The sequence below is a fragment of the Tupaia chinensis genome, unplaced genomic scaffold (genome assembly GCF_000334495.1).
Source record: "Tupaia chinensis unplaced genomic scaffold, TupChi_1.0 Scaffold141044_1, whole genome shotgun sequence".
Classification (NCBI taxonomy): domain Eukaryota; kingdom Metazoa; phylum Chordata; class Mammalia; order Scandentia; family Tupaiidae; genus Tupaia; species Tupaia belangeri.
In genome coordinates this window covers 154047-162209 of record NW_006200910.1, presented here as the reverse complement: position 1 = coordinate 162209, position 8163 = coordinate 154047, and positions in this window count along the sequence as shown.

Below are 8163 nucleotides of genomic sequence, written 5' to 3'. Positions count from 1 at the left end.
GGGGCCGCGCGGTTCTTAAAGGCGGGCGGGGCCAGCCGCTCATTGGCTGCTGCCTGTCAGGGGGTGGAGCCCGGGCGCCGCAGGGGCCGGGCCGGGGCGGGGCGCTCCGGCTCTGCGGTCCAGCCCCGCCGGAGTGGGTGGTTGCCCCCTAGCGCCCCAAGAGGTTTTCCGAGAGAGCTCCCTCTCTGATTTAAGCAGGGGTGGGGGCGCTGAGGAACCCAGTAGAGGGGTGAGTCTATGGCCGCGGCGCCAGAAGAAGCTTCTAGTTAGGATGTGTCCCGATAAATACTGTCTGGCAGTTCTGCAACCTCGCCCCAAGTGAGGGGAGCCATCTTGTCTCCATCTTCAAGTGTAGTATTGTCTGGCTTTTTTGCGTGTATGTTTTGTTTTGTGGGGGATTTTTTTGCCACTGTCGACCAGGGTCTTCATTTCCATCCTCGGTTTCCCTATCCTCCTTGCCCCAGACCTGGGAGTGCTCAGGAATGCTGCGCAGTATTGGAAGGGAGAGCATGACCTTCCGGCCCTGAGTCCCTGGTGAGTTGTTATTCCGAAGATAAAGGTTGGCTAGTCTCCATCTCTGCCAGTGAGCTCAGACTGCAGCAAGGGGGGATTGAGTAAAGCCCAGGGAGGACCTCAACCACAAGTGATGTGCCACAGTGAGGTGGGAGACTGTGGTGTTCCTTCCCCTGGGGCGTTCTCGAAACAGAGGGGCACTGTTTGAACCAAAGAAGAGATGGACGCTCCAAAACCGAAGAACAAGGGGATGGAAAAGGGGACTGAGGTGGTCTGACACTATTTTATTACTGCCGTGAACGTTTTTTGTAAAAATAGTGTTGTAGTCTACCTGGCCCCATTCGTCAGTGTGTCTCCACACCCTACTCTGCACTACATCTTTTACCCAATGTAAATTGTACACGCATGTGTCAGAGAGCCTGTCACACCCTTGAGCTCCAGCAGCACTTGTTTTTTTTATCCCATTTGCCTTCTGCTCTGGGTATGGTACAGGGTAGAAAGAAACACAGTATCTGATTCAGCAAGAATGCCTGTGAGCCACTTTCTAATTGGGCAGTGTCTCAGTGTTAAGTACCTCACAGCAATCCTGGTACCTGTCATGGAGCCTGCGTTATAGCAAAACAGCCAGTCCATTCTGCAACCAGTTTGGATCTGGCCCTGAAAATCCTTTTGTAGCAGAGAAAGGGGAATAAGACACAGACAGAACATTAGATGGAGGGGGTACCTCACTCTGCATGACACATGAGATGATATTCCACTGCACTCTCCCCCTTTATGGATCTGAGTCTGGAAAGGAGCACAGAGAGATGTCCAGGCCTCCCCTTCTATAGTCAGAAAAGAATGCCTTGTGGAAACAGAGAGCCAGAAAGCCAGAAGTGGTTGTAGAAAGACAAGAAGTGAACAGTTTCTATAGCAATTGTAGAGATGAGGCCTTTAACTAGCGTAGGATCCTAGTATAAGGGTCAGCCGCAGTTAACCACAGGCTCAGCTTTCATCGAGTCTGACAAAGAGGTTAGATGATAAATCTTTTGTTCATTGATCATTATTACTATTTAATTTGCTACAGGGCATGTGTGCTCACCAGAGAGACACAGTGAGAGAGAAAACAAGCCACCAGGTCCGGGACTTGAACCACAGTGGACCATGTGGGAGTCCAGAACCTTAACCACCACACCATCTGTGGACCTCTAGACAATAAATATTTTTTACAGTTTTATTTAGTTTTTTCTTTAGAATTATTTTATTTAATTTTATTCATTGTTATTATTTTTAAAATTCAACCAGAGAGAGACACAGAGAGAGAGAGGGAAAGTGAGAAAGCAAGCCACCAGGACCAGGACTTGAACCATGGTCAGCTATGTGGGATTCCAGTGCCCTAAGTACCATGCCACCTGCCGGCTCCTAGACAATAAGCCTTAATGAATGATCCTCCTTTTATTTATTTATTTGGAGAGATTTTTGCTATAGGGGACTTGCACTCACCAGAAAGACAGAGAGAGATAGAGATATAGAAAGCGAGAAATCACCCCCCTGGGGGGTGATGGCCACGCCGCGATCCGTTCTCCTCCATTCTCCTCTCAGAATCTTGGGCACGCACGCACACACACCCGGCGTGAGTTTAAGTCACCAGGTCCGGCACTTGAACCGCGGTTGACTACATGGGAGTCCAGCAACATAGCCATTATACCAACTGTTGGTCCCAATGAATGATCCTCCTTAAAGAAGGATCACACACTGATCAGATGGTAGGGGCAGAAATTCAGGCCAATGATCTTAGGCCCTGCTAAAATGAGATTTTTTTAATTATGCAGACCTTGTTTTTATAGTACTAAAGTCACATATGTGTGCTAGATGAATATTCAGCAGACTCATTGCCAAAGGTAGACAATGTCACAGAAGGATTGACTACAGATATCTTTTTCTTTTAGAGAGATTTTTGCTATAGGGCACGTGTGCTTACTGCAGAGACAGAGACAGAGACAGAGACAGAGAGAAAGAAAGCATGAAATCACCCACGAGGGGATGGCCACTCCGTAATTCGTTCTCCTCCACTCTTCTCTCTGGATTTTGGGCACGCAAGCACACACACACACATCCAGCATGAGTTTTTGTTTGTTTGTTTTTTAGAATTATTTAACTTATTTTTATTTTTAAAATTATTTTATTTAACTTCATTTATTATTATTTTCCAGTTGGATCAGAGAGAGAGGGAGAGGGAGAGAGAAAGTGAGAAAGCAAGCCACCAGGTCCACGACTTGAACCATGGTCGGCCGTGTGGGAGTCCAGAGCCTTTAACCACCATGCCACCTGCTGGCCCCTATTTATTTTTAATTTTGACTGGAGAGGGACAGAATAAAAGACAGAGAAAGTGAGAAAGGAAGGAAAGTGAGAAAGCAAGCCGCCAGGTTCGGGACTTGAACCATGGTTGGCCGTATGGGAGTCCAGTGCCCTTAACAATCACGCTACCTGCCAGTCCTGGCATGAGATTTAAGCCGCTGGGTCCGGGCCTCAAACCTTGGTCAACTGTGTGGGAGTTCAGCAATGTAACCATTATGCTATCTTCTGGTCCCAACCACAAACATCTCTTAATTAAACCCCTGTTTACTTGGTTAATAACTTCCAAGCCATTGAGTAATGATTCTTGTATCTTTATCACAATATCAGATTTTTATTTATTTATTTATTTTTGACTGGGTCTCTGTGTGTCACGGTCATCCTGCCTCAGCCTTCCCAGTAGCTGGGATCGTAGTTACATGACACTGAATCTGTCTCTTTCCAACAGAATCTTGCTATGTTGCCTGCGCTGGTCATGAGCTTATGGTCCTCCTGCCTCAATCTCCAAGTAGCTCTGACTATATTGGCATGTGCCATCATACCCAGCTTAGAAAGCAGTTTTAAGGGTCGAATTTCACATAGCACTGTGCAAAAGTGCTCCATTAAGACAATAGTGGAGGCTGACTCCATATCCTAGTGGTTGAGGGAGTCAGATCCTATATGGCCAACCACAGTGTAGGTCTCAAACCTGGCAGCTTAAAAAACACACTGCGGGGGCCAACAGGTGGCAGGGTGGTTAGGACCCTGGATTCCCACATGGCTGACTGCGGTTTGAGTCCTGTATTTGGTGGCTTGCTTTTTCACTTTCCCTCTTTCTCTCTCTGCCTCTCTCTGGTGAGCACATGTGCCCTATAGCAAATAGGAAGGGAGGAAGGAAAGAAGGAAGAAAGAAGGGAAGGAAAGAAATAATTCTTTTAAAAAACACACAAAAATCATGCTGGGTGTGTATGTGTGTATGCCCCACATCCTAATAGGATAGAGAAATGAAAGAGAAGAGATTGTGGTGTGACTATACCCCATGGAGGGGTGTTTTCTCTTTTTCTCTTTCTCTGGCAAGCACATGTGCCCTTTGCCAATAAAGACAAACGAACAAACAAACAAACTATGGAATGTTAGCATCTATGCTCCAGAATTTTACAACCAAGGACAGAAACCACTGATGTATATATGTACAAGATACAGAAAGATAGATTTAAAAAAAATTAAATACGCATTGATTGAAAGTATATAAAAATCTATATTGCATTTAAGAATAGTGGGTTGTTTGGGGCTGGCAGGTGGTGTGGTGGTAAGGCACTGGATTTCCCCATGGCCGACTCTGCAGTTGAGTCCTGGACCCAATGGCTTGAAAATTACTCCAGATGAGTGTGCATGCATGTCCAAAATCCCAAGAGGAAAATGGAGAAGAAGGGATTGGGTTGTGGCCATGTCCCCTGGGTAGGTGGATGATCTCTCACTTTCCCTTTCTCTTTCTCTCTCTCTCCAGCAAGTGTATATGCCCTATAGCAAAAAAGAAAAGAATAGTGTGTTGTGGCAGAGACCCACTAACAAAGTGATGTTAATCAAAGGCCAATCCAAGAGGATTATTGGGGGCTTGTACTATGTATGATTGTGTGCACAGTAGTAGTGCATAGTAGTATGGAGCCCACAGTGGTGTTATGTTTAACTGCTGACCCCCTCCCAGACTGACCAGGTATGATGTGTTGAGTATACTCCCATTTCAGACCTTCTTCCATAGATTGGCAGATGGCAGTATAATCAATGCTTTCAAACTATTGAGTTGTCAGGAAAGGCATGACACATTTTTGCTTAGAAAAATACAACATGCCTCTCCAATGATCCAACGTTTGTGAAGGACCCTTTAATAGTGAAAAGGGGGCTTTAAGAATCCATCACCGAAAGAACTTAGAAGAATTGCAAGAGAAGGTACCAATATAGACTCTCCTTGAGTGTGTATTAGTGTAACCACAAGGAAAAAGATAGTATAAATCTCAAATGATGTGAAAGATATCACAGCCTTGGCTAAAGTTTAAACCAGGTAGGGACTTCTCCAGGCCTTCATCAGTTCATAATATAAAGTGATACATTACCTAGTAAGTAAACTAAGCATTCACTTAACATCTCTACATATTTTCTGGAGATAATTTTATATTTGGTATTTAAAGTATTGAAATTGTCTTCATGATAAAATCAGAGCTTTATTATGATTAATTACACTCATTTTAAATTACGTGTGTATGGAACAGGAGGGCATCATAATCTTCTCAGTGCTCAAGGTCTCCATAAGATGTAAGCCAAATCTGGTAATTCATAAAGCAGAAATGCTGGCTCATCTCTTACTTCTCACCCAGTGAATGTCATTAGTTTTTCTGGGGGTCTGAGCTCATTTGGCACAACTCCAGCCTGCTCTGCTGGATTGTATGGTCTTATCAACCAAAATATCCAAAGGGAGCTGCATGCAGCTCAGATTCCCACTCTGTACTCAGTTCTGCCTATAAAGCATTTTTACACACACAGAGACGTGTTGGATTACAAGATTGCTGTGTCAGAGGCTTATCTTTGGCTTTTGGGGAAAATGCTATGCTCATGATGCATACCGGCAACCATAGGGTCACTTCTTGGGCTGGTTTATCTGCGAAGACATGGAAGAAAATAAAAAGGCACTGAGTAGAATAATCTCTAAAGAGGTTGTGATAAAGGAGAAGACTGCATTTATTATTAAATCTGGCCCACAGGAGGTCCACAATAAAAACTAAATAATTTTCTTAATTATTATTATTATTATTTTAGTGTTAGTTTTTTAAAATTTTTAACTAGAGGGCATGTACACTTATTGGAAAGAGAGAAAGTGAGAAATCAACCCCTGGAAGGGATGACCACATCACAATTCCTTCTCCATTCTTTTCCGTTTTCAAGCCACTGGGTCTAGGACTTGAACCACAAAGTTGGCCATGTGGGATCTAGCTGCCTTAACTACCACACCACCGCCTAGCCCTATTATTTATGTATATGTATATATATATATATATATGTGTGTGTATGTGTGTATATACACACACATATATTGAGAATTATTGTATTTATCTTTATTTAATTATTTATTTTAAAATTTGACCAGTGAGGGACAAAGTGAGAGAGAGAGAGAGAAAGTGAGAAAGCAAACTGCCAGGTCTAGGACTCAAACCATGATTGGCCATGTGGGAATTCAGTGCCTTTAACCACCATGCCACCAGTCAGCCCCTATGTATATATTTTTAAAAAGAATTATTTAATTTTATTCATTATTATTATTATGACCAGAGAGAAAGTGAGAAAGCAAAGCACCAGATCCAGGACTTGAACTATAGTCAGCCATGTCAGAGTCCAGTGCCTTAACCACCTCGCCACCTACTGGCCAGTCCTATTTACTTTAATTGTCAAAAGATGTATGTGCTCGGCAGAGACACATGGAGAGAGGGAGAAAGTACCCTTTGGTGGGGCGTGGTCACACATTGTCTAATCCTTTCTCTTCCATTTCTCCATCCTATTGGGATTTTGGGCATGCATGCACCTGTGCTCAGTGTGTTTTTCAAGCCTCTGAAGCTGGGATTTGAACTATGGTCAGCTGTGTGGGATTTGGTTCCCTTAACCACTAGGCTACAGGACTAACCCACTCCACATTTATCATTACTTTTTAGAAAGTTTTGCCATAGGGTGCATGCACTTGCCGAAGAAGTAGAGAGAGAGAGAGAGAGAGTTAAGAGGGAAATCCCCTTTCCTCAATTCTTCTGGGATTTGGGCATGTACACACATGCACACAGCATGATTTTCAAGCCACCAGGTCTGGGACTCGAACTGCCATTGGCCATTTGGGTGTCCAGCACCTTAACCACTATGTCAACTGCTGGCTCTCCTTTTTTTTTTTTTTTTTTTTTCAACTTAGAAGCACTCCCTGGGAAGGGACCAGCAGTTAGTGTAATGGCTATGTCGCTGGACTCCCATGTAGTTGACCGCAGTTCGAGTCCCAGATCTGGTGGCTTAAACTCACACCGGGTGTGTGTGCATGCGTGCCCAAGATCCCGAGAGGAGAATGGAGGAGAAGGGATTACAGTGTGGCCATCCCCTCTGGGGGGGGTGATTTCTCGCTTTCTGTCTCTCTGTCTCTCTCTGTCTGGTGAGTGCACGCGCCCTGTAGCAAAAACCTCTCAAAAAAAAAAAAAGAAGCACTCCCTGGGGCAATGGCAATGCTACAGTCCCTTCTCCATTTTCCTCTCAGGATTTTGAGTACACACATGTGTCAGCATGTTTTCAAGCCACTGGGTCCAGGACTGGAACTGTCCAGTCAACCATGTGGGATCCAATCACCTTAAACACCACACCACTGGTTATCCCCTCACCCCTTCCATTCTATTTAAGAAAGTTAATCCCAAGGCCAGCAGGTGGCATTGTGATTCAGACTCTGGACTCCTAAATGGCAGACCACAGTTTGAGTCCCAGACACAGAGACTTAAAACTTAAACCAGGTGCGTGTGCCTGTGTACCCAAAATCCCAAGAGAAGAATGGAGAAGAAGGGATTGTGGTGTGGACATTCCCTCCAGGGATTAATTTCTCACTTTCTCTCTGTCTCTCTCTGTCAAGTGCACATACCCTATAGCAAAAATTTCTAACAACAACAAAAAAAGGGTAGTGACTCCCAAAAGTGAAAAATAAGCATTTGGGGCCAGCAGTTGGCGTGCTGGCTATGTCACTGGACTCCCATGTAGTTGACTGCGGTTCGAGTTCTGGACCCTGTGGCTTAAACTGACGCCAGGCATGTGTACATGCGTGCCCAAGATCCAAAGAGGAGAATGGAAGAGAAGGGATTGTGGTGTGGCCATCCCCCCGGGGGGTTATTTCTCACTTTCTGTATCTCTATCTCTCTCTCTCTCTGTCTGTCTGGTGAGCGCACGTGCCGTACAGAAAAAAAAAAAAAAAGAAGACCAGGATTCAAAACTAGGTTGTCCTAAAACACACAGGAGCATAATCCTGGCAAAACAAAACAAACCCCAAACAAACAAACAAACAAACAAAACAAACAAACAAAAAAACCTCTCCAAAAAAAAAAAAAAGAAAAGAAAAAGAAGCATTTATGGATATAATATTCCTTATTCCATTCTGTTAGTCTGAGAGATGAAAGATAGTATTTGGTTGAATAATAAAAATTTAATTTTATCTATTATTATTACTTTTATTTATTATTATTATCATTATTTTAAAACTTTTTTTAAAGAATTATTTTTATTGGAACTAGCAGTTGGCTTAATGGCTATGTCACTGGATTCCCATGTGGTCGACCC